Source organism: Manis javanica, chromosome 5 (assembly GCF_040802235.1).
Source record: "Manis javanica isolate MJ-LG chromosome 5, MJ_LKY, whole genome shotgun sequence".
Lineage (NCBI taxonomy): Eukaryota > Metazoa > Chordata > Mammalia > Pholidota > Manidae > Manis > Manis javanica.
The window spans coordinates 165541534-165567350 of NC_133160.1; positions in this window are offsets into that span (position 1 = coordinate 165541534).

Sequence of the window (25817 nt, forward strand, 5' to 3'; positions counted from 1 at the left end):
CTAAATTTTAACCATTTGAGGCCTGGTACATGTAGCATAGGACACATTGATATTCATGACTAATCCTAATAAAATATTTAGAAAATGAACCAAGAACAGTTTATCATCTTAGAAAGAAAAATGCACTGATGAACATCATGTGTCTGACCCTGTACAGAGGTCAAAGAAAGTCTTAAAAAGTTTAATTTATTGCCAGAAAATTCCATTTCAGCTATAAAACACAGCTAGTGTGAGACCTTGACTTTTCTGTCAAATTAAAATTGAAAAAGAAATTTAACATATTCAGCTGGTCAAACTTCTTGTAGAAATAAATAATATCTAGTGAGTGAAGTCAGCCGTGATGTCTAGGCTTGCTTATAACTGGCAGTGATTTAATTGAAACACAGCTGTAGCATTAAAAACACAATACTATTTAGCCTTTTCACATCTTTTATCCAATAAAATCCTTAAATCAACTCCCTTAGACTATTAATGAAGTTCATTAGTTAACATAGACTAGGTTATGCTCTGCTAACCAACAACGTCCAAAAGCCAGTGGCTTGACGAAGTAAATTAATTTTTGCTCACGCAGTTTCTTGCTCCATATGATTCATTGATCCAGACTTTTTCTGTATGACTGTATCTCAGCATATGCACTCTGTTCTCTCCATAAGGAAGAGAGAGCTGTAACCGTGCTGTCCGTTAGACATAGAAGCTACCGTAGTCTCAAGCTGCTTTGCACAGAGAAAGGAAGCATCCTTTTACAGATCAGTTTAAAGACCTGGGTTATGGGCTCAGATTCCACTTAACAGCAGTGGAATTTGGGCACTGTTTGAGGAGCCCTAGCCCCCAGTATTCTCTTTAGCAAATGGGAACAGCAGTATGTGCCTGACATTCATTGAGATAATGTATTGAAGCTCTTTGAAAATTATACAACACAACCCCAAAACAAATTATTTCTATTAATTGTTCAAGATACCCTCTATTAATTAAAGGTTGATGTGATGGTCAATTTTATGTGTCACTATGGTTATAGTCCCCAGTTATTCAACCAAACACTAATCTATATGCTTTGAAGATATTTTCTAGATGTGTATGTATGTCAGTAAAAGTTAAGTCACTATTATCCTGGATATTCTGTCTAGATCTGATTCAATCAGTTGAAGGGCCTTAACAGCAGAACTGAAGCTTCCTGGATGTAGAAGAAATTCCACCTATGGGCGCAACTTCAGCTCAGGCTGGAAAGCCCCCTGACGGCTTGCCCTATGGATTTTATACTTGAACTGCCTCAGAACGCACAGAGAATTGGATTTTTTCTTCTTAAAATATTGAGAAATGTGACTGAGGACACACGACTTGATTCCTACCTTCCAGGAGCTTCTAATTTAAGATGGTAAGAAGATGCCTGCCCAGTGAAATGCAAAATAATGAATTCAAGGATAAACACCATATGAGAGAGGAGGAGAGGGAAGGGAAGTGACACTTTTGAGCATTTATTATATTTCATAACTGAACTAGGGTTTTAGGATATAGGGTCATGATCTGTGCAATCAATTTTGAGGAGGAAATCAAAGGCCAACTAATTGATGACATTTTTACACATTACCCTAGGAAACAGGAACCAAGACTTGAATTTAGGTCTTTCTGACTCCCAGAATCATTGGTAACTGTACATTCTAGAGATTCAGAGGGCAGAGGCAGAGAGGAGAAGGGGAGACAAGGTGTACAACAACTCTTTGGGAAACAGACCCTCTTCCGCCCAAACTGGTGTTCATTTGTCCATATAATTTCCTATACACAGGAAGACTGAGACCCTCTAATAAACTGACATGAGGAGCCAAATTTTCATGACCTTATGACTTTCTCACTTTATTTCCACCCAATCAATTGCTTTTTTCTTCAGACTCCTGAGTTTCTTATGTTCTGCACTATTTTTACATATGGCCATTGGAGACAGCTGATCCATTTGAATATGGAAAGATTCTTAGTAAATATAAACAAACTGAATGAAGGCTTACAATTTTAGCTCATTTTAGTCCCAACTCTTCTATCACTTGAATAACTTTGCACAAGCAATGATATATATGGTTCTCAAATTCTCATCTGTGAAGTAGGTGGTTTAGATGTTCTTTACAGCACTTTCTAATTCCAATATTCACTAATTAATTAAAGAAATATCTTTTGTGGATCTATTATGTATCAGGAGTTCAGCTGGATCTTTGTAGGGAGTGGCTACCAATAACCATGTGGAGCTTAAGGTTTAATAGGAAAGATACCAACAGGAATTATATGTGTAATTATTAAATCTATCCATCTATATTTACATCTATACCAATAATTAGTTACAGTATTGCGTTATATGGTAGAATTCAATAAAAATGTCCTTCCTTTCTTCCTCTCTTTTTTGCACTACCTGCAGCCACTGTCAATGTAAATTTGATGACACATCAGCTGTCACCCTAAATCCAGAGATGATGTGTTCCTTTTCTAAAAGGCAATGGATGACACTGCCAGACCCCTGCTCTCTGCATCACTGTTTCATCCTTCATCACCTCCAAGAAGACTCACAATTCTCAGTGGCTTCACAGATCAAAAGCATTGTTATTATTTACACTTAGTTTCTTCCCACCTGTTTCCAAAAAATGGTTTGTAGACAAACAGAAGGAAAGCAAAAATTTGCATGCTGCTCCATCAATCTCCTTGTCTCTTGAGATGGTGAGAGTTACAAGGGCAGAAGACAGGAGGAGAGAGAGAGATAGAGAGAGAGAGAGAGAGAGAGAGAGAGAGAGAGAGAGAGAGAGAGAGGGAGAGAGAGGGAGAAGACCCATTTCCGGGCTAAGGGAACTGATTGAAGGACAAGTGCTCTGTGCGTAGACAGTGCTATCCACCCTTCAGGCATCCTTACTATTATTCTGGGTGCTTTTTTGGGGGGGGGATGCTTAATTCTCTATTCTACTCCATCAGTGTTTGTTGCTTTATTGGTACGACTCCTGTCTCTTCCTCTACATGGCAAATCTTTTGTCTTTTTAAGCCCTACATAGAGCTTCATAGACCAAGCGCAAGTGCTTGTCTATGAATTTCTTTTATAAAGTGAATTTTCAATGAATTTTCAAATGAATATGTTGTTAGTTTTCTGTTAAGCCGAGTGTCTTTGTCGGCGGCACTTGGATAAATGGTTCCAGCTGCATTGTTTGCTTTCTCTGTCATCAGTAACTTGTGATTTTTGGAAATCTGTTTTTGTCTCCAGAGTACTTAGAGTCTCAGTAGAACTCTCTACCAGCTGGTGACACCCATACAGTGGTTTATTTGAACATCTAATGACTGCTAGGGAGGTGGCAAAATTCTCATATCTCTAAGAATATCATGCTAGCGGTTTGCCACAAAGCCCTGTATCCCCATTATTCAATACGTCCAGTTAAAAAATCAGATCTGTGAGGTCCCTTCCACTCAGCTGGAGTCCTAAGAGGTAATTCCATTGAGATTGTCGTGATAACAATGAGGGTATGTTTAATAAAAACTCTACTTTTTCGCCCCATTTTCTGAAGGTCTATCTTTATGCTTTTGACATAATGCAAGCAGCACTTTGGTGACGCTGTACGTTCATGGATCCAGAATTCTGGCAGACCTGAGCCCAGCCCCAGCTCCTCCATTTACTACCTAACCAAACACATGGCCTCTGGACATGTGGCCTCTCTGAGATGTTAGCTGAGTGAAAAAGTGATTTTGAAATCTGTTTTTGTCCAGAGAGTCTCAGGAGCACTTTCCTCCAGCTGGTGACACCTGTACTTTTCTAACATGTTAAAAATGAGACAACCAATAGTAAAATCTCACAGAACTGCCATGTGTAATAAAGGTCAGGTAATGAATGTGAATTGCTCAGTACAGACTTTAAATAAAGACCTAATGGACACTGGCCATTTTTATTATTGCCTTCTTCTTCAGGAAATCTATATTAAGGAAATCTTCCTACACCTAATAAAAAAGTTTATGGCCAAATATAATTTATTTATAAATAATAACATGGTATAAATATTGTTATTAATAAAATGAAATAGTAAATAAAAGTCCAAATGGACAATGTTAGAATGAAGACATACATGATGCGGTAGTATGTGTAAAAATTGTGCTTATAAATACCTTGAAAGAGCACGCAGGTGTAATTTTGCTTCACAGTTAAGTCATTGAAAGAAGGTAAGATTTAATATGCAGCACGATGTTAGCAACATACATACAAATTCTCCATGCACATGAGCAAGGCTGATGCAAGCAGCAGGTAGTGGTTAGGGTAGAGGCATGTGTCCTGAAGGTTTTGTTGACAGCGAGAAGGAGCAGCGAGCGATGTGCCTGGGCATCTGCATATCATCACAGTGGTGTAGCACGCTGAGAAGGAAGGAAAGAGAAAATGGGGCCATGAAGATGGTGGCTTCAGCTTAGTGGTTGGGACTATGGATTACCTACCCTTCCTTAACTCACTAAGCATCTAGGGCAAACCATTTTCTTTCAATGGACTTATTTCCATTTGTGTAGGAAAAGGTCACACTCGATTACGGTAAACAAATTAAAATAATAATAACCAGCATTTTCTGAAGGCCTATGAAGTGCCATACAAATTTCATATTTTGCTTTCAAAACTTACAACAGCCCTGCAGGGTAGTTATTATTATCCCCTTTTTACAGATAGAGAAATAGGTTCAGAAAAAAACAGGAATGTTTTGGTTTGTACAGCTTTGTATGGTTAGTATTTTATAGACCTGGATTTGCACATGGTTTTACCAGGTCCTAAAATTCATGTTCTTTCTTTTAGACTGTGTGACTGAATATCACAGTCTCAGCACGGGAAGCAGGATGATTGAGAACATGTTCCTCAGCTACCATATGAAGGACAAGGGAATCAACATACAGCTGAGGAAGATATTAAAGAATAATATGCTTTCCTACGTATCTTTCTTTCTTGTTCCTCCTTGTGTCCCTTCCAGCTGCATTCTAACCTAGAGCTCAGGTCCAAGTGAGCCTCCTCAGGTGAAGATCTGAGCTCATAAATTTGCTCTAAAATTTCCTGCCCACTTAAGAGGTAATAAAGGTTCCTTAGAAGTAACATTCAGCATCCTTCCACTCTGGTTCAACGTCATAGTCATCCTAGAATGATGTCCCATGATCCCATGATGCTCCACCAAACCTCCAGTCCAGTCGGCCTGATCCCCCCAATTTACACACAATGACCTATGACATTTGCCTGCCTTTATTTGCGGCGTCTCCGCGCCGCCCACCACCATCACTGTTGGTGAAGGTGAATGTGAGGCTTCTTCTGGAAGCTTTGAAGGCTTGGATTCTGATCAAAAGGTCCTTCTTTGCTTGTCTCTGGAAAAGGAACTGGGATCGCTTATAGACTGAGGCGGCCATAGCTGGGGGAGCTAGAATTCTCGACTTCAAGCGTCTTGTAGGTTTGAATGCCAGAAAAGCTGCTGGAAATGTCACAGAAACACAGCAGGATGGAAGATGTGAAGATGAATTTTATGATGTTTTCGATACCTTAAACTGCAGTTGTTAGTTACAGTGTATTGCTGATAATGGTTATACATGCTATATGTAATTGATGTTAATTAATTTCATAAATCTATCAATTATTATGTAGGTTTTTACTATATAAACTCTATTAGTGCATTTGTGTTTATATAGTTTTATAGACATGAATAATACATGATTTTAATTTTAATCTTATTTTAGAACTATGAAAACTCTTTTTCTCTAGGGAATCTATGATAACAACAGTGATTTTTTTTATATTTGAAGAGCTCTTTGTATTTTAAAAATACCTTTAGATCACTATCTTATTTGATGCTTGAAACACTGCTTAAAAATACCTATGAAATTAAGGATCAGAGAGGTTAAGTAGTTGTTCTCAAGATGCACAGCATACAAGAAGATCCCAGATCAGAACAGATGACAATTTCATGCCCCTCTCCCTAGGTCGTAGTATTTCTTTTCAAAAGACAAGTAGATGATTTAAACTGCAAGGTTGTTTGGTTTTTTTCCTAGTTTATTCCTGGACTGGGGGGAGGGGGAATGGAGGACCTCTTTTTGTCTATCGAATTTTGAATTTATTTCCTTTATTCCAAATTGTGTAAAAAGAGAGAATTCTTCAGTAATTGCCTTTCTTCTCAGTGAAAGTCCATTTTGTGTTTAGTGGACATATTTTTGATAACTATGACATTCGTTTTGGGGACTCCTTTTAGTTATCTTTATATTCTTAAAGCCAAATTCATCAGCAACTACAAATAAATTCACCATCAATATTATTTTCACCAAGTGCAAAATAGAAAGCTGGCTTGGCTGAAGCATATTGATCATATTTCTTTGGAAAATCATGAAACTTCCTCTGAGAGATACTTTTAGTCATAACTGTATTTTTAGCAAAGAATAATGAGTAACTGATAAAATGATATATGGTAGGAGATAATTGGCAAATGGAGAGCATTTTGCAGAAATCACTCACAGTATTTTGAATTTCACTTCTAGTCATGGTTTATTTAACACGAGCTGAGCGCTCAGAGTCATGGGCAAAAGATTGATGATCTTTTAGAGCAATTCCTAAGTGTAATATTATGTCTTAAAGAATTATGCCATTCTCTTTAAGGGTGCTGAGGAAGATGTTAGGAGGCATCAATAACAATTCAAGTATTACTAACCATCTGCATTTTGTAAATCAAGTAGACAGAGGGTTTCCCCTACACCCCCTAAAGGAATCACATGATCCCAAAAGACATTTACTACAGTATTTGTATAACAGCATAGTTTGTTTTTGAAAGGTAATGAAGTTGTGAATAACCCTAGCTGTCCCAAGAAGATGAATGAAATAGAAAAACCCCAAGGATCTACACAGGGAAGGATTTCTGTAAGTTTGGTGTTGGCATCAGTGTTTCAGTTGGCATTTCCTGAAGAATCCTTTTTGCTCCCTGGAGGGAAGTCATAAATGTTCTGTCTACTAAGTATTGGTTTAAATAGTTCTCCTGTGTCCTAAAAATTTTTATGAGGCTCTTTCAGCACATATGTTACCTCCAGGAAATAATTTGGTCTTTGAGAATCTTTAGATCTTAGAAACTTAGAAGTTGATGTTTGTAATACATGCTTTCTATACATATACTTCTCTCTTTTCTTTCTGTACTTTCTTTTTCTTCTCCTCAGGCAGTGATATGTTGTGATATTAGTATAGGTTTAGAATCAGAAAACCCGATTGGATTTACAAAACTGGTACTTAATAGCTTTGATGCTGTGGACAATTAGTTAGCTTCTCTGGCCTCTGTTTCTTCACCTATAAATGGGGATAATTATAGTACTTAGGGGCAGTGCTTAAAAAAATGATAGAGAATAGACCCTCATTAAAAGTAAGCTATTATCATTAAGACTCTTAATCCTTCTGAATCAGAGAATCTGCCTTAAAAAATTGGGAAAATATACAAATCTGAGCTTACCACCTGTTGTATTACCTGATCAAAAAAGAGAGAGTCTGAAAGGTTTTGGTAAAATAGGTTCCTTCATCTTTTTGGATGAGGCAGCTTGTTTTTGTGTCCGGGGGTCAGAGAATTGGGGTTTGAGTCCTGATGAAAAATGATTTATCCATGAACAAACCATATGGCCCCATTTCAGACAATATCTCTATGTTTGAAATTTACAACAACTTTCCCAAATCTGGGTCACTGTGAGACCCCCGAGTGAGGCGGCGTGTGAAACCGTAGAACTCTTACAAATGGAAGTGGAGTATGTTAATGTTTGCTGTTGAAATCACAGTTGGATTTATATGGCTCCTTCCTTCAAGGAGTCAAGAGTCTAGAGGGAGAAATAAGTCTAAACACACACACACACACACATATGTACACAAAACCATTAAATAAGGTGGAATAAGAAACACACTAGTTAAAAGGAGGTTAGAGCTGGGTGTTGGGGGAGCTCAGAGGAGGAGAAAACACCAATAGATGGTTAAAATGGCTTATGAATGAGATGACATTCAAACTATGTGGTGACAATCAGTTGGGTTGAGTCTAGTGGGAAATGGAAGAGAGACAAGTAGCATTTCTAAAAAAAACTATGATGAAAATGTTAGAGGGAGGCAGTTGGGTGGAGAAAGGGGAATATATAAGATAAACAGAACTTTCTTTTGATTAGAACCTTGTATATTGTTGGAAAAATGAGTAGGCCTAAAAATTGGCAAGCCTGGAAAGCTGGCTTTATCCAGAGATATAGAAGAACTAATACATATTTTACAACCAGGGTAAGATATTATCAGAACTGTGCCTTCACAAGGCATCCTATTTTTTGCCAAACTCTCACATAGGCTTTGGAGCCATTGGTCGTATATGAATCCACTGATGGTCATCTTTCTCCTCCCCCTAATGAGGCAGCCCCAGGACCACACCCCCCACCCACTGATTTTTTTGCCCAGTATTCATCTGCACACAAGATTCTCTCCTTTCCCACCTCCCACATCCCTGCCCACCCCTGTTCTTTCTGTTCCACCCACTGAGGTGTCTGTAGGCATCTCACAAGTTTGCAAACTAACTCAGGGCTCCTCAATGCCTTTTCATGTCATGTAGAGCAATTCCTCTGTTTCCTCACTTGCATTTGCCTCATGCTGTCCTTGAAACTCTACAGTAGTAGATGTTGTATGATAGGCAAAGTATGATGTTTTTACATGTCTGTTTCCCCAAATAAACTGTGAGCCTCTTGGCAAAATCACCCATTTTTTTGCTCCTTTATTCTAAGTCCACTTGACTTCACTTTATCACCAACAGGTTCAATCTTATAGTTATGAGATATCATGTTGCTGATACTGAACCCCAGAAAATCTAATTTGAAATTAATATTAAGGTGCTTTATCCCCTTAAGGTCTAATGTGTTCATGCTATAGTATCCTTTAACTCAGCCTATCTTTTCTTGCAATGATTTTAATGCTGCACCATTGAGAGAAATACAGCTTATGCCAAAAAATCCTGAGATGAATATCATTATCCCTAAATTCTGGTCCTAGTTCTTTTTCCAGTAAGATCTATGACCTTAGACAATCGTTTACAATTTGTAGACCTGTGTTTCCTAGCTATGGATTGAGACATTGGTTTCCTGCCCTGTACAATTCCCTCCAGCTCTAGCATGCTATCACATGCTTTGTGGTGGGTGTCACAAAGTGTTCTTATAACTATCAGAATAAAGATAACAAGAAGTTGAAGTTTGGAGGAAATTCCCCCTTTCGTATTGACCAGACTGTACACCAGCTGACATATAGGAGCTGGGTAGACATTAAAATGCACCCCATCCTCTTTATTTCCTGTAGATAGAATTAGAAAATGCACCTTAGACTCAAAAACAGAATAAGAATTCTTATCACCTGTCTCATGAATTGAGCTCTGTAAAAGGTGGATGTTAAGAGGATGTCAGTCTGCCACAGCAGATGCATAAGCAGAGAAGGTGCTCAGCCTGTGGGTAGGTCCCTACAGAGGAAGACAAAGGGCAGGAACATAAATTACCTTTAACTTTGATCAGTACCATAGACAATAAATATCCAGCATTCACAACTGCCAGTACCTCCTTCCATGGCTCAGAGAGTAGGGAGCGATGCATAGAGAGAAGAGGGGAAGACTCTCTCCCAACATTTCCTAGAGAGGTGGAAAGATTGAGGGGAATTCCTCTTTCTAGGTAGAGAAGAACATTAGGGAAGAAACACCACAAATACCACCACCACTGATACAGACATACACACTTCTGTTTTACAGAATGCATGTAAGCAGGTTGGTTTTGACAGAAATGATCAGATGCGTGTTATTTCTTAGAACCTAGAATCAAAAGACATCATTGAGATTTAGGAGTTACAGATATGCATTTGCCACTTGGAACATTTATCTTTCTGTTCCCACCTCATGAAATTTTGATTATAAAAAAAATAAAGTTCTAACAGATTCAAAAGTATATTCATTGGTTTGGTTTTGAAACTCATATATCTTCTGTTAGAAATGTTGACTGAACATAATTCAAAGGCTGAATAAGGAATTCCAATAATAAGTCCTTCAACATCCCCTCTCTGTCTCTAAGCAAATAAGTGAACACAGAGAGCAATGCGGATGGTCTTACTTTACTCCTCTGGACAACATTCCATGCATTTTTGCACATGCTTCTCTCTTGGCATATAATGTTCTTGTTTATTTATCTGCCTGTATGTCCTCAAAGCTAAAGCAACCTTCTCCACCTTCTTGCTTATTGATACAAATCCCTCACAGCTTCAAGTATGGTATCTACCCTGATCTCTGAATCTCTGAACTGAGTACAAAGTAGCCTCTCTTTCTCTCTCTCTCTTTCTCTCCCAGCCCTTCTGCATTGCTCTGTCCCCTCTGTTTAGGGACTTGTCATATGGCATATGGCATTCTAATTTGTTTCTTTTCCTGTCAAGTCGCCAGTCTGTGCATTGCTCAAGATCAGAGAGATGGTATATACATAAAAGGTTCCCTATAAATCTTTGTCCAACGTATGAATAATTGATGTCTTTTGTCCAATGACTGAATAATAGATGTCTTAAGATAAATTTTACAGATGCAATTAAACAGTTTGATTTTAGGAACCACTTTCTAAATCTGAATGTAGTAAGGTTGGAATTGAGAAGAGGAAACCAACAGAAGGATTTGAACACAGGTGATTTATTTTTGCTGTGATCCCAGAAATCACTGGAGCGGAGTAAAGATAGGGAAGGGAAGAAAGTCAATAAAAGTTGTCCAACTATCTTGTCACCTTAAATGCCATTACCAAGATGCCTAGGTACTTTCCTGGACTTGCTGCCTGTCCACTTGACTGCTAATTTGTGTCCACTTGATCCCTAATAAATGCATGCTTCACTTGGTCTCAGCTATTCTGAAATCCTTTCATCCCTATCTATTAAGGCCATTCTGTCATCTCTCTTTCATTTATTTGTAAACCATCATCATTTCTATGCCTCCTGGACCAATTCCAAAACAATAATAGGATTGACTTAAGGCATCCTTATGGGAGTATTAAATCCTAAATCACTGAATAGCATCCCCACACCAATAAATTCTTCTCCACCCAGCTATATATTCCGCTGGACCCTCCTCTTTGCTCAGGCATGCTCTACGGATTCTTGATGGTGTGTACTATCTGTTTCTTTTCAGGATATACCCTCTCATCCTTGGGCCACGCTGACTGTAAATACTGGTTTGGAACAATGAAGAAATCTTGAGAAAAGCAAGTATCAAGTTGGCTGATGTCCACCTTGGGCAAAACCCATCTACGCTTTGCAGACAATGAGACATTGTTCTTTAGGACATAGTAGAAGCTACTCTTCAGCTTGGAAGATTTAAGGAAATCTTCGGATTCATGGTTTTCAAACACATCTGCCCACGTTCCCGTCTTAGAACTTGGAGTTGTATTCTTTCATATCATGGACTTTACTGTTAGAACACTTACTAGAGCTATGAATTCAGACTTCATCCTAGCTTTGAAACCACGAAAATCAAATATTGGGCCTTATATTCAACTAAGTCTATCATTCATGTGAAGCTGAGGGTCTTTTTAAAACTTTCCATTTAGGTAATGCCTTTTACAATGTTTTCTGGGTTAATAGTTGGCTAATCTGAAAGTAATAGTTTTTTCTTTTAGAGTTCTTTGGCAGTTGTTATCAGCCAGAATCCATAAATTTTTCTTTGTTCTATAATCCAGTACATCTTTTTACATCTACATCTGTTTCATCACCATCCACCATGGTTGACAGACTTATTAACCTGAGTTACCGCTGTGGTGCCGTGTGCTGTTTTCCCTATGACAGCCACACACCATAACACATGGTATGGTTCCCCACTGCCATTGGGCAATCTAGTCCCAAAACCCTGCTCCTATGGTCTCTACTCGTATTTCTGGATCCAATTATCACAGGTTGTTTCCCTCGAAGCAGATCCGGATACGAGGCCTTGAGTTCAATAGTCTATTTTGAGGGGTGTTACAGGATACCCCTGGAGGAAATGGGGAAGTGAAGCAGGGAATAGAAGGGTCTCAATGCAGCGTGTGCTAATGAACAGTTACAGAGCCAAATGGGGTTCAGTCCCATGGAGACCCCTGGGAAACTGCATGAAAATTCTTCATTGTTTCATGGATGCTATATGGTAAATATTGCGCTGAATACAGATAAATCAGGAAATGAAATTCCAATCCATGGCAAATACTGCCCTGAGGACAGATAAAACAGGAAATAAAATGTCCAAATGTCCCAGAGAGCAATCTGGGGCTTAGAATTTAATAAGGTCAACTGAAAAGTGAGTTTGTGAATGAAGAATTAAAATATTCACTAATGCTATTCAAGAGATAAGAGTTAAGGAGAAAATACACCTTTATAACTGTAACATTTAAATATCAAATAGTGTATGACATTAAATAGATAGATAGATAGATAGATAGATAGATAGATAGATAGATAGATAGATAGATAAAAAGCCTGATGGTGAGAAGTACTTTTCCTGCTGAACACTTCCCCATTACTGATCTTACTGTCCTGGATCATGCACTGTTAACAGTATCCATTAACTTCTATGGTAGATATTACATAAATGTACATTGCCTTTAAAATATTGCTTTAGTGAGAATGATGTGTGTTCCATCACCCCTCACCTTCTGTTCTTCTTCTCAGTTTTTAATAGTAAAATTATTGTTTACTTCTTATATTCAGTTGTCTTTGCAATTTTAAATATTTTGATGGATGATACATATAGATATATAAAAATATATAGATAGATGATAGATAGATAGATAGATAGATAGATAGATAGATAGATAGAGAGAGAGATAGTACCCCTACCCTTCCTTTGGAGAAAGGAGGATTGATTTGAGTCTTTCAATGTTATAATTTGACTTTCAGGATTAATAAATGTATACATTAATGAACCAGTCTCCCATTCTATGTAATTCCATGTGAATCAATAGAAACACACAAACAAATCAATAGCATCAAATATAAACAGAACAAAAAGCAACAAAAAAGCAAAAAAAATTTCCATACTTAGAAAATATTCACAGGCAGCCGTGAGGTGTTTCTTTTAATCTTTTCCTTGACTCTGTACCTTCTGTTGAATGATTTTCATGTTTTTAATATGTACCCTGAAATACTCTTTTCTCTGGCTCTTAATCTTGGATATCAACTACACAGAGACTTATTCCAATATATTAGGCAAAATGATTAACTTTGGAAACTGATTTTCAAGTTACAGTGACAATAACAAACACATTTTAGCCATGTGCCCCACACTGTAAACAATGTTATTGATACAAGAAGAATGGAAGAAGGTTGGAAAAATGGAAACATCTCTAGAGTAGGATTCTGGGCAACTGGATTCAGGCTTCTGTTACTTCATTGATTAAAATTGATCTTAAATTAAAAATAGGCACCTTGTTCATCCTAGCCCTGTGACAAGTGTTGAGACTAGTAGAGGGAATGAGGCACAAATCTTGTGGTCTTGAAAGAGAAAGTTAGATATACATCAAGTGTAATAAATAGAGCAAAGAGGTGGAGAGGAAATGTCCAAAGGAACACAGAGGCGGAGACCTCCTCCCAGTTCTGGTAGAGGTTTTCAGAAGGCTGCTGTGCTTTTGTTGATGTCTAGAGGATTGGGTTTTTTGAGGGGGATTATAGTGGTTTATGTTGAAAGAAAGAACATTTTGGGTAGAGATGATTAATTTTTGCATTGTGGTGAGATAGAGCATAAAAAGTACAAAAGCATTACAAATAGGGATCTGTACATGAGGGGTTGTCATTTCCTATAAAATCCCAGATAGTATTATTGTCAGTCTCTGTTGCATCTCCTGGAGTTGCAGCAAGGAGTAAGACATAGAAAATATGTAGACAAATGGTTATGGCTAGGACCTCAAACAACTGTATTTGCAATGAGAGTGGACCGTAGTTTGAAGCCCCTGACCTGCATGGTGGAGGGTGAGAGGGTTTTGAGAAGTGTGAGGCTGCTGTAAATAAGCAGGGGCCAGACTATGAATGAGCTTCAGTGGGAATGTTTTGGGTCCTTCTTTGCCATAAAGAGTGGTCATTGAAGGCTTTAGCAAGGTAAAGAGATCATCAGATCTGCAATTTTACGTTCCTTTTTCTAGTTATAAAGCCATGAGTAGATTAAGGAGGCGAAAGGGGCAGATAATCCAACCAGACAGGCATTACAATAACCAGAAAGAATAAGAATGAGCTGAAGCCACAGCTCTCTCTCTATCCAAGACTTCACTGTGTGGCCCCAGGTAGGCTGTGTAATTTCCAGGTCCTGCAAGGAAGAAACCTTTATTTTTTTCAGTTTCTTGATAGTTACTGCTGAAGGGCGTCTTGTAATTACAAGGAGAATCACAAAGGCTGGTCCAACCACAACATTGCTTCTTGATAGGCTGAGAGCAACACAAAACAATGTACAAAATATTTGATGACACAAACTCCTACTGAACTTTTTATTTGCTGAATCTGGTAAACGAGATTTTTATTTGATTTTTTATTTGCTGAATCCAGTAAACCTACAAGCATAAAATTAATGTTTTGTAATTAGGAGAGAGAGACATGGATGTAAAATATACATTTGGTAAGCATAGGTAATCGTTAACCATTTGGTAATTGATGATCAAGCCCGATGTTAACCAGCTCTCTGATCCTCACCAAGTTAACTCACCTCATATTTGTATAATGCAGACTTTATTAACTTGTTTTCTCTAATCTTTTCTGTTTTAAAATAGTATGCAACTAAGAGTACACTTTCTTAAATATATTTACTTGTTATTGTACTGTTAGCTACTATAAACACAATCTACTATAATTTCACAGAGTTCACTGCCATTTTGAATTTTTAGGGAAGATCAAATGATTATTTGCATGCAAAAGTGTCTCTGGCTCATTTTCAATCCTTTTATAAAAATTAATGTCCAGCCATTCTGATATAGAAGTGTTTATTTCTCTAATACCTCTTTCTCTTATTTATTCTCCTTGGTCACAGCATGCCACATCTGGGTCATAAATTTTGATTTATAGCCAAGTCACACTGAAGGGATATTGATTCACTTGAACATATTTGATGCATTACATTTCTGAATGCCACAGTTGCCTACGAAACAGCAAAATTATTTCTCCCTTTTTCATCCTCAAGGGAACTTCATATCTGAGAAACAAGCACATGTGATTCCTATTAAAACATGCTTTATGCCCTATTCTAAATAGTCAGCAGAAGATAAGAAATGCCTCAATATGCCAGTGAAAATGATGGTAGGGTCCTTAACCTCCATTGTTTAAAAAATGATCCAAAAAAAGATCATAAAATGAATTCAGTTATATTTTGATTCTTTAATAACACTGATGGCTATGGACAGCTACTTGGTGAAGCATTCACTGTTTTCAGAATCACTACAGTTGATGAAATGGAGACTCAGGATAAAAGGTAGTTCCCCTGTGAATGAAGGTCCTATCATTGAGCACAAGGTTTCTGGTCTCAGAGCTTTACTGATTTCATAGCCTTACCCTAAAAATAACTTGAGTCATTTTCAAGAAAATTATACAAGGGAGTGATACAGAGGCCATTAAAGAGTTGTGGAGCAGATTTAAAAAGAGAAGGGTCACATCTACCGTCCTTTGCTTTAACAGGTAAGCTACCGAAAGGTATACTTCCAATTGTATTTGGGGGTAGGTCTCATGTTAAGTGTTCTTATCACAAAAACAAAACAAAGGGACACAAAGACACACTGAGTGGTATTGGGTATGTCTATGACCTTGATTGTGGTGATGGTATCACTCGTGTACACATATGCCCAAACTCATCAGATTGTACCTGTTAAATACATGCAGTGCTTCGTATATCAACTGTATCTCACTAAAGCTCTTACAAAATAAAATAAAGAGAAAGGGCAAATTCCTATCTCAGAGTTAGAATAGATGATCTGAAGATTTAAAAGTTCAGAAATGGCTGGATACAAAAGACACTTGAATGGTATATATAACTAAATATCATTTGTAACACTGAATCACTGAATGTTGTTACATTATGAGTGAATCCGTATGTATTCAGATGTGGGCAACTTTTGGGATTTTGAGAGGTCTAGAAAGTAGCCATTGAAACAACACTAAGATTGCATTTTAGACTTTAAACCAGAGAAGAGGATATGGGTGAACCTGAATGTCATGGAGAGAGGGAGATTCATTCTTTGTAACCCAAGGGGCAGAGCTGGGGTCTTGTCTATATCTCTGTCCTTCCTTCTGTTTTCATTTTCAATCATCATTTCTGTTTCTGATTCCTCTCTTTTCTCTTTGTCTTTCCCCTGTTTCCCCTACTCTCTGAGTAAACTGTATCACTAAGAATGAGTCTGTTGTTAATATAGTACCACCCTTCCTCCCTGCCATGTCAGCAACATGAGTAGCAAGGTCAGGCTGCCAAAAACTAGAACCTGAAATGTCAAAATCTGTGGGGAACAGGACCTGTTTTTAATCCATATCCTGCAGATCATATTGTGCTTTAAAGTTCTGTGAAACAATATAACAGAGTTTCCTGTTCCCATCACACCTTGCATTCTGCAGAGATGATCCCTGAGAAAGACATGTAATGAAATTTTGGTGAGATTTTAAGTGTGAAATTACCCAAATAGCAAAGGTTTGCATTCTGAAGTAGCCTGGAGGGATAAGAAGCATTAACTTGCAGACAGAATTGACCTGCCACATAGATACTGTTTGGATGCTGAGAGATAAATCTAGAGTTGGTAGTGTCAAGAGATAGGATTTTTTGCACTTGAAGAAACCCTTATTAGATTTGTGATTAATTGAAGAGACCTGCTGAAATTTTCATTCAAACATGGGATTTTGGACTGGATATGAAGCTCCGCAGTGATCTATTCACTAAATTTTAAAAAGAACTATTTTATATTTAGTGTTCAGTATGTTGCTGGCATTGTGCTAGGCATTTTCACATTTTTAAAAGTTTAATTTTAAGAAAATGTCAGTTCTATGAAAGAAGTACAGAAACCGTACAAAGAATCCTCATATACTGGTGGTTCTTTCCTAGGGGTGATTGTGTACCTTATCACTGAAGATATTTGGCAATGTCTGGATAAACTTTTGGTTGTCACAGCCCGGAAGGGGTTGCCACTGGCATCTAGCGGCTATAGGCCAAGGATGCCACTCCACATCCTGTGATGTACAGGGCAGCCCAAAGAACAAAAGTCATCCAGCCCCACATGTCATAGTTCTGAGTTGGAGAAACTTTGTTATATGTTCTTCATCCAGATTCCCACAAGTTCACTTCTTAAAAACCAATAGTACAATGATAAAAAATAGTAAACATAGGATATTAACACTGACACATTACTGTTTTCTAAGCAGGATAACATTTAATTTTTTTCCAAATTTAATGAATTTTGGCCCAGACATTTGGTAAACCTTTGATTTTGTGAAATATTTTCTTTATTTTAAAATTTATGTATTTTTAATGGGAATACTGCAGAAAAAATGTGTCTATCTCAGTGAATCATAGCATGAGGCAGATGATATTGATTCATTCCATCAGTGCTGATATTAACTTTAATCACTCAATTAAGATAGTGTCTTCTGGATTTCCTCATTGTAATGTTACTATTTTCCCTTTTATATTTAATAAGCATCCCGTGATAGTTACTTTTAGGTTATGTAGACATCCCATTTCTCATCATCATATATCTGTTCATTAATTTTGATATTCATTAATGATTCTTGCCTAGAAAAAATCATTACCTTAGAGTTTGACCAACAGTATTTTCATCATTTCTTTTTTATTTATTGATTGAAATTCTCTTGTAAAGAGAAGCTTCCCTTTATTCTTCATGTATTTGTTTATTGAGTAATTCATTGATTTCAGCATAGACCCAAAAGATTCTATTTTTTTTTGGTCAGGGTTATACACCATTGCATACTATTATTGTTACAGTTGTTATTATGATTTTTCTCAATGTGTACCATATTTGGCTATTGAGACCCTCTTCAAGTTGCCTTTTATTCATTTCTGAAGTGTCTTCATCAAATTTTGAGCATGTGCTTCCTTTATGATACTACAAGGTATTCTAGGCTTATCTTGTACTTTTTGTGCTCCCAGCCTGGACTCAGCTGTTTCTCCAAGGGGTCTTAGTTCATTTTATTTGAGAATGATATTTAGAAACCATGCTTTGGTAATGAGTGTGCCCACTGGTACTAGGCACCATGGCCTCTAGTTCTTCTCAGCACACAGAGTTAGGAAATATATATATTCATTCACACATCTATATTTCTAAGTTTATCCTGTGTATATATTTAAAAACATACATTTAGTACATATCCCTCCAATTTCAACACAACACTGAAAGGTTTTACCCTTTTCACTTTTCTTACTTATGACTTTTTTCCCTGACTGTGAGAAAACTGGTTGTCACTGTTTCCAACTTATTTATTGATTAGCTCTAGTATGAAATACAAATAGTTTTAACAATGCTAATCCATATCAATGTGAAAACACACTTACTAACTAACATAACATATTTGTGTAGTTTTTAGTCTTTAGTCTCAGACTATATAATAAAAAAACACTTTGTTCTGAAGTTTACCCTTTTATTTCCTTTTTCTTGCTTAGTATGTTTATGCTATTTATTGATAATACATTAATATCCATTTGCTTTTGTTGGCATTCTTTTTAGAGCTTCATTATTGCTAATTTTAGACATGTCTAAACATTATAAAATATTAAAAATTAGAATTATGCAGAATTCAAGTTCAAGGAAGTGTCACCCTGCACACCCACCCCTTCTCTCTCAGTGTCATTTCTCACCCTTCCCATGGTTCCCATCCACCTCTGTCCTAAGAAATATTGTTTCTGCTCTATCTTTACTGTGTTTCTATTCACACAAGTGGGCAGATATATGTATATTTTCTTATGTTCACTTATTAATTTTCATAAAGAGAGCATAACATAGCTACCTTTTTGCTCTAGATACATTACTTTATTTAATTCTTGGAAAAATCCTTTGAAATATTAGAAGTACATTTATTTGAGAAGCCCTAAAAATTATTTACTAAGAGATTTTTGCAATTCTTCTTGATTAATCTCTTACATATAATAACTTCACGGCCTCTGTTGAATTCAATTTAATGTTAAAAGTTGTATTTTTCCAGATTGTCCATGGAAATTACTTGTCTACTTTCCTTAAAATCTTTATTGGTCTCTGACAGACAAAGTAAAACGTGAACTCATTAGCCTGACATAAAAGGATCTTTATGTTCCGACTAATTATCTGGCTTCCTTGCTGAATACCATCCTTCCCAATCTCAGGCCTGGAATATTCTTTCCACACACTATAAGCTAAAGTCACACTGAATCACACTATGTGAGTTTTCCAAACACATCAACTTTCTCCCAGGCCTGGTGAATTGTCATAGACTGATTCTTCACCAAGTACTGAGGGATCTAATTAGAAAAATTCCCTAGGCATTTAAGATAGGTAAGTGTTACTTCCTACGTAAAAAAATGTGCTTTTTCTCCAAGAACAAATGAGGTTTTATTCTTCTTGGGCCTACAATTGCAACCTTTGCATATTCTTACTTGTCACTCTATATTTTAAGTTCCTGTTTTTCTCCCCTGAAATTTGCCTCTTTGAAAGCAGAGTCCAAGTCATAGTCCTTTTATGAATATCAGAGAGATTAAATAATATTTGACATCTTTCAGGTGACGAGTGAATTCTTTATTGTATTCAATACCAACAAACATGAGCACTTTTAGTAATAAAGAAATTAATAATAGGGATTCCAAAATTTGGATCTGAGGATGACTTTAGAAAGTTCTGCTTATTTTCTATATAAGGCTGTTTATAAACTCACTCAGACAACTCATTCTATGTTTTAAATATCAAGACACTTTAAGGGTTCTATTTGTATTTTCCAGCACAGATTTGTTTTAATATTAACTCAACTATATTTTTGCTTTCAAATGGGTGGCGTTTATTTTTTAAGATTTTAGTTTTAGATTATTCAGTGGCAATTGGTTTCCATTTGTAACCTGTATGTGTCCTGCCCCTGTCAGGTAGCAATTCCCAATATATACTGGATAAGCAACCTTTTCTCTCTTAGTTTTTTTTTAGTGGAACTGACAGCACTCCCATGTGCAGCTGTGTGCATGTAACCTAGAAGGTTAGATTTCAAGAAGTCTATGGTGCACCCCTTCTCACTATAATTGGTCTGAGAATAACCATGTGGCCTAATTAGAGTCAATAAGAACTGACTCAGTATAGTGCTTTTGTTGAAAGGCTAAAAAAATAAAATTCATTCATGGTGATGAGGTTGCTAGGAGGTCCAAGGTAAAGTTGGAGCTTCTGGCAGATCTCTTGTCCCTATACAAATGCGAACTCCCTGGAGGAAAGCAGAGTCAAGGATGGTAAGCCAGACAAAATCCTCATGTCACTAATTAAAACTCTTGAAGCTCTTGCAGGCAGCTTAGTGGTTGGACTTCTGAGTTGTGAAGTCCTTTCTGGTTGGAGCCACCTAAGAAAGTTGTTGTTAAAGATAGATATCTGAGTAACAAACTACCTAAAACAGGGGTTGGCATTTTTTTTTATAAAGAGGTCGTAACAAATATTTAGGCTCTGTGGGTAATATGACAAATAATCCACTCTGTTGTAATACACAACTTTGTTGTGAAAACAGCCACAGGTAATACATAAATGTATGTAGCTATGTTCCAATAAAATTTTTATTTATGGACATTGACATCTGAATTTCTTTTAATTTTCACATGCCTCTAAATTTACTGTTGTCATAATCTTTTCTAACCACTTAAAAATGTAAAAAAATTCTTATCTCATAGGTCATATAATTACAGGCAGAAGGAAGCACTTGTTCTAGAATAGCATGAAACCTTAACTGGAATACCAGAAGAGAGAACATCTTCCTTTTCCTAGACCAGGTTTTTGTTGCCTGGGGTTTCCTTTGGGAGAGGAATACTAGACAACAGGACGGGTACAATGATACACAGATGTAGTGTTAGCCACAGAGCATTGTATTCACAGGGAAAATATGTGCTATAATCAAAGGAAATGATTTCAATGTAAGTCAGTAAAAATAAAATTAAAAGGTTAAACTAAAATATTTTATAGTTAATGAATCCCATAATAGATTGATATCATTAGTGGCACAAATTCTTCACTTTTTCTGCAATTATGCTCTTTGCCATGACTTTACCAACAGGCAGCCAACAGTCAGATATGTGACCGAGCTGAGCCAAGATCAGAGGCATCAACTGTCTGACCACCCAGGTGCTTGAGCAATAAAAGCTTGTTTTTTGTTATTCTATCGATGCTTTGTGGCTATCTATTATCAACATTATTGTTGCAAAAGTCAACTGGTATAAAACCTTATTGAACAGCAAGAAAAATTGGACTGGAAAAAGAAAAAAAAAATTCACAGTTGTGAAACATTGTCTTTTCTTGTGGCCACAAAAGAGAGATAAGCCAAGGACATTGTGGGAGTTTCACTAAGTAGAGCAAGGTTTTAGGTACAGGCTAAGCGCAGATATATCCACAGCATGAGGTTTTAGGTACAGGCTGAGCAGTTATCCAGGATCCAGGTGTCTCAGTATAGGAATCCACTTTATAGTAAAGATATTAAACAAAGAGCTACATGGAAATGTAATCAGTAGTCAAGGAGGAACGCTTGGTTTCAAGAGTCCTATGTTGTAGGAAGACACAGAAAAAGAACTTGATGTCATAGAAAAGAATGAGGTCTTGAGAAGAAATGGAGTTTAGAATGCAGTAGTGAAAGTGAATCTGAATATCCAAGAGCTTCTGGGGAGACATAGACACCTTGTACTTCCCATTGACTTTCATTAAAGTCCATGTCAATATAAAGTCATGCGACTCTGAGCACACAGTGCCGCCTGTACCACTTGATGGCAAAGTGACCTGGAAATAGCCTGGGACTTGAGAGGGATCAGAGGAAACTAGCAGCTACCTGCTTAGATGTCTCCCCTGACCCAGGGCAGTAAGTTTTCCTGTGAGTGTGGGAGGGCCTAGGATTATAACAGTGATGGTAACAGTAATCATAATAATAACATCCACAATGTTTGAGTTCATGTTCCAGACACAGTGAGGGTAAGAAATTTGTCAGTATATCCCATCAGTAAACTGTCCCAACACACTAAGTCTTGTTATCATTCTCATTAATTCATAGGTAGTGACATTGAACTTGAAGGAGATCAAGCTGTTTACCTAAGGTCACGTAGTTACTGAGTGAAAATGAAGAGTCTTTAATAGAGTTTGAGTTTGAGTTTCAGTCCTGGCAGAGAAGAGGGCATATTAACAATTTTTAGTTTTCAGTGAAGTTGTGAAAGAATGATGTTTGTTCTGGGTATTTAAGAACATAAACAAGAGTGCCTGACATCAGCAGGTATGTCAGAGAAAAGGAGAAAGCCGTGTCTGGAAGAGAAAATTATCTTTGCCAGGACACCAAGACACATTCTTGTGAAATGTAAGAAGTTTGAGAAGGCTGAAAATATGGTGGAAGGCGGCAAGAGTGTTGGGTTTCATTGAACAGGCAAGAAAACATAGTGGGGATCCTTTTCTGGCGTATTCCAAAGTCTAGGTTTCATTTTATAGGTCAGAGAGGCTCCTTGAAAGATTTTAGGCGGGAAAATGATATGGTCAGATTCAGATTTTACAATGTTCGCTTGCTCAGACTGTGCAAAGAATAGTCTGGAAATAAGTGAGACCAGTTTCATTCTCACACATCAGTTCAGTACAGGCAACATATCTCATAGAATATTCAATAATATTCCATTAATACAGAGCCCTTTTGAAGCATGCAGGACTGAGTACTAATAAAATGAGATAAAAGAAACCCATTGGCCTCAAAGATTAGCATAAGAGAACACACAGTGCTAGACTTTAGATTTGCGAGGAAAAGAGAAAGTTCCTCTATTTAGCCACTACCCTCCAGCTAGCTTTCCAGGACATAGCCTTTCCCTTCTGAAACTGCAGAAGAAACTGTCATGTAACTTCTAATGAAAAAAAAAAAAAGCAATTGTTTCAGTTGGATTCTGGGCTCTTTTAATGCTTCACATTTCAGGAATCTTCACTTTCCCATGTCACAACCATTATACAAATCAAATAGCTTCTTATTTTTTATTTCAGTTCTGATAATGAATCTCCTCAATATTCTGCCCTAAGGAGCTGTCAGTGGAATTGAGGTGTTCCTTAGAAATTAAAACCACTAAAAGCTGGATTAAAATATAAAACTAGGACCATTTTACAAGTCTTGTTTGTGTAATAAAATAACGAGTTGAGACTACATAGACACACACACATTTCACTGGAATGTAATAGGAAAACACATCAGCGGAACCCCAGATCATCCATGTTTATATATCTTTCTATTTGTGTAGCATCCACTCCTGCAAGATTCTTGGGACTAATTATCACCAGTAAGAATTACCTAGTGAGAACCCTATATGCGTGTGTGTGTGTGTGTGTATAGGTATACATGACACTAGGAAGCACTTTTTCATCAATTTAGTAATACATCTAAACACCTACTATGGGCCAGGCAGCATGCTAGGTATATGGAATATTGTAGTTAGGAAAACAAATTCAATTTCTGCTCCCATGGAGCTAAGTGACATTGCACACTTTCCATGAGATTTAGTGCTTAATTCTTGTCTGGTGAGTAGGGCTGAGCCACATGTTCTCCTGGAACACCTCTAGCCTCTTTACTTTAAAGCCTAGACTAGAATCTACCGAGAAGTCTGCCCTGGGCTCCCTTTCGCTTGAGTCCTATTTGGAAGATAAAAAACAAATTCCTACTTTACCTGACTTGGAAACCAGGTGTAAGAGAGTTGGAGTCAGGCAGATGGGGTCAAAAAGCCGCTTTGTTGCTGACGTAACTGAGTGAAAAAACTGGCATCTCTGCCTCCACACTTTATTTGTCTCCTTTGTTGCCTTAACTTTTAGGCCAAAAAAAAAGAGAAAAAAGCTAAAGGGCTTTGCTCAGCCTGCAGCCCTGCATGCAGGCTTGTTGATCATCAAAAAGGAATTTTGCTTACAGTTTGAGATTTCTGCAAATAGCTCCTCCCCCTAAGCTTGCCTCCTCCAAAGGATGGGGAAATACGTATGAAAAGAATGATTGCCTTGTCAAAGAGTTTTAGGAACATTGTGGCCACACCTAGGTCAGAGAGAGTCCACCAACGGAGCACACAGTGTCTCAGCTCTCCTTGGGCTCTCGCTGGCGCCCCGACGTCTGCAGCCTTCAGTCACCCCCTAACCTGCTCCCTTCTCCAGTATAAAAGAAGCTAAGCTTGCAAGAATCCTGAGTGAAGATGGGCTTTAGGACATACTTCACCGTCTTCTGGGTCTGCTGGCTTTCCGAATAAAGTCACTTTCCTTGCCCCAGCACCTTGTCTCTCGACTAACCGGCATGTCCCGCGGTTAGTGGCACAGCTTGACCTCCGTAACGCTGACAAAGGGGCTTGGCTATGTCGCCCAGTCCGGGACACACTGAACTCCGCATTGAGGAGGACTTTCACAGCCAGTCCCAGGCAGCGTTGGGCAATCTCAGAACGGCGCTTCCATCCCCGAAACCCATCAGCACTGACCCCCGTGGTCCTAGAGGGGCAAGACTTTCACCATGAGGTTTGTTTCACGGCTCAAAGTACAAAAAGGCATAAACTCCGTCAGTCAGATTCCAAAGGGGGAAGTGGCGTTTCGAGAAAGGGAAGACCCGTGCAGTCCCCACTCCAGCTCCCTGTGACCCGTCTGGGGCCACCCTCCTCCCGGACAGGCGTGAGTGAGCAGCCAAGACGGGCCGCAAAGGTCACATTTAATGGGTGGAACACGAGATGTGGAACATGGGAAGGGATAAGCATCACTTGGTTCACTGTAACACGGCAGAACATATATAATTTGTTTTATGTGTTTATGGATTTGGCTTAGTAATAAACTGCTAAGGATTTTTTTCACCAATAGTTATATAAGATATTAGGTGTAGTTATCTTATGATATCTTTACCTGGTTTTGGTTTCAAGGTAATAGTGGCCTCTAAGAATGTGTTGAGAAGGGTTTCCTCCCATTCCGTTGTTTGGAAGAGTTTGTGTATGGTCAGTATTAATCATGCTTTAGATACATAGTTGAATTAATTAGTGAAGCCATCTGCTTTGGGCTTTTTTTTGTCAGAAGGTACTTAATGACTAATTCAATCTCTTTACATCTAATGGCTCTATCTAGATATTTTATTTATTTTATTTCTACTTCTTATGAAGTTGCCCATTTCATCTAGGTTATATAATTAGTTGAAATACAAATTTTCACACTACAGTATTATAAAACACTTTATTTTGTACTGTTGATAGTGACAGTGCCTCCTTCATTTTAATTTTAATATGTAAATATTTTTGCTATCGTTTTCTCACTACTTATTTTCACGTAATTCAGCTAAAGACTTGTCAAGTTGATTGCTTTTTATCTTTTTCATAAAATCAACTTTTGGTTTTGTTGTTTCTATTATTTTTCTGTTCTCATCTTTACAATTTCCTTCCTTCTATTTAATTTGGGTTTAGTATCCTCTTTTCAGGTTAAGCTTTTGACTTGAAATCTTATTTTTTTTAAGTACGTGTTTATAGCTAAGGATTCTCTTAAAAACTCTGCATTAGCTGCCTCCCTAAGTATTAGAATGCTGTATTTTTGTTTTTATTCACCTCAAGGTATTATCTTCTTTCCCTTGAGATTTCTTCTCTGATCCATTGATTAATGAGGAATATGTTTTTACAAGAGGCACACTTCAATTTAAAGATACAAATATG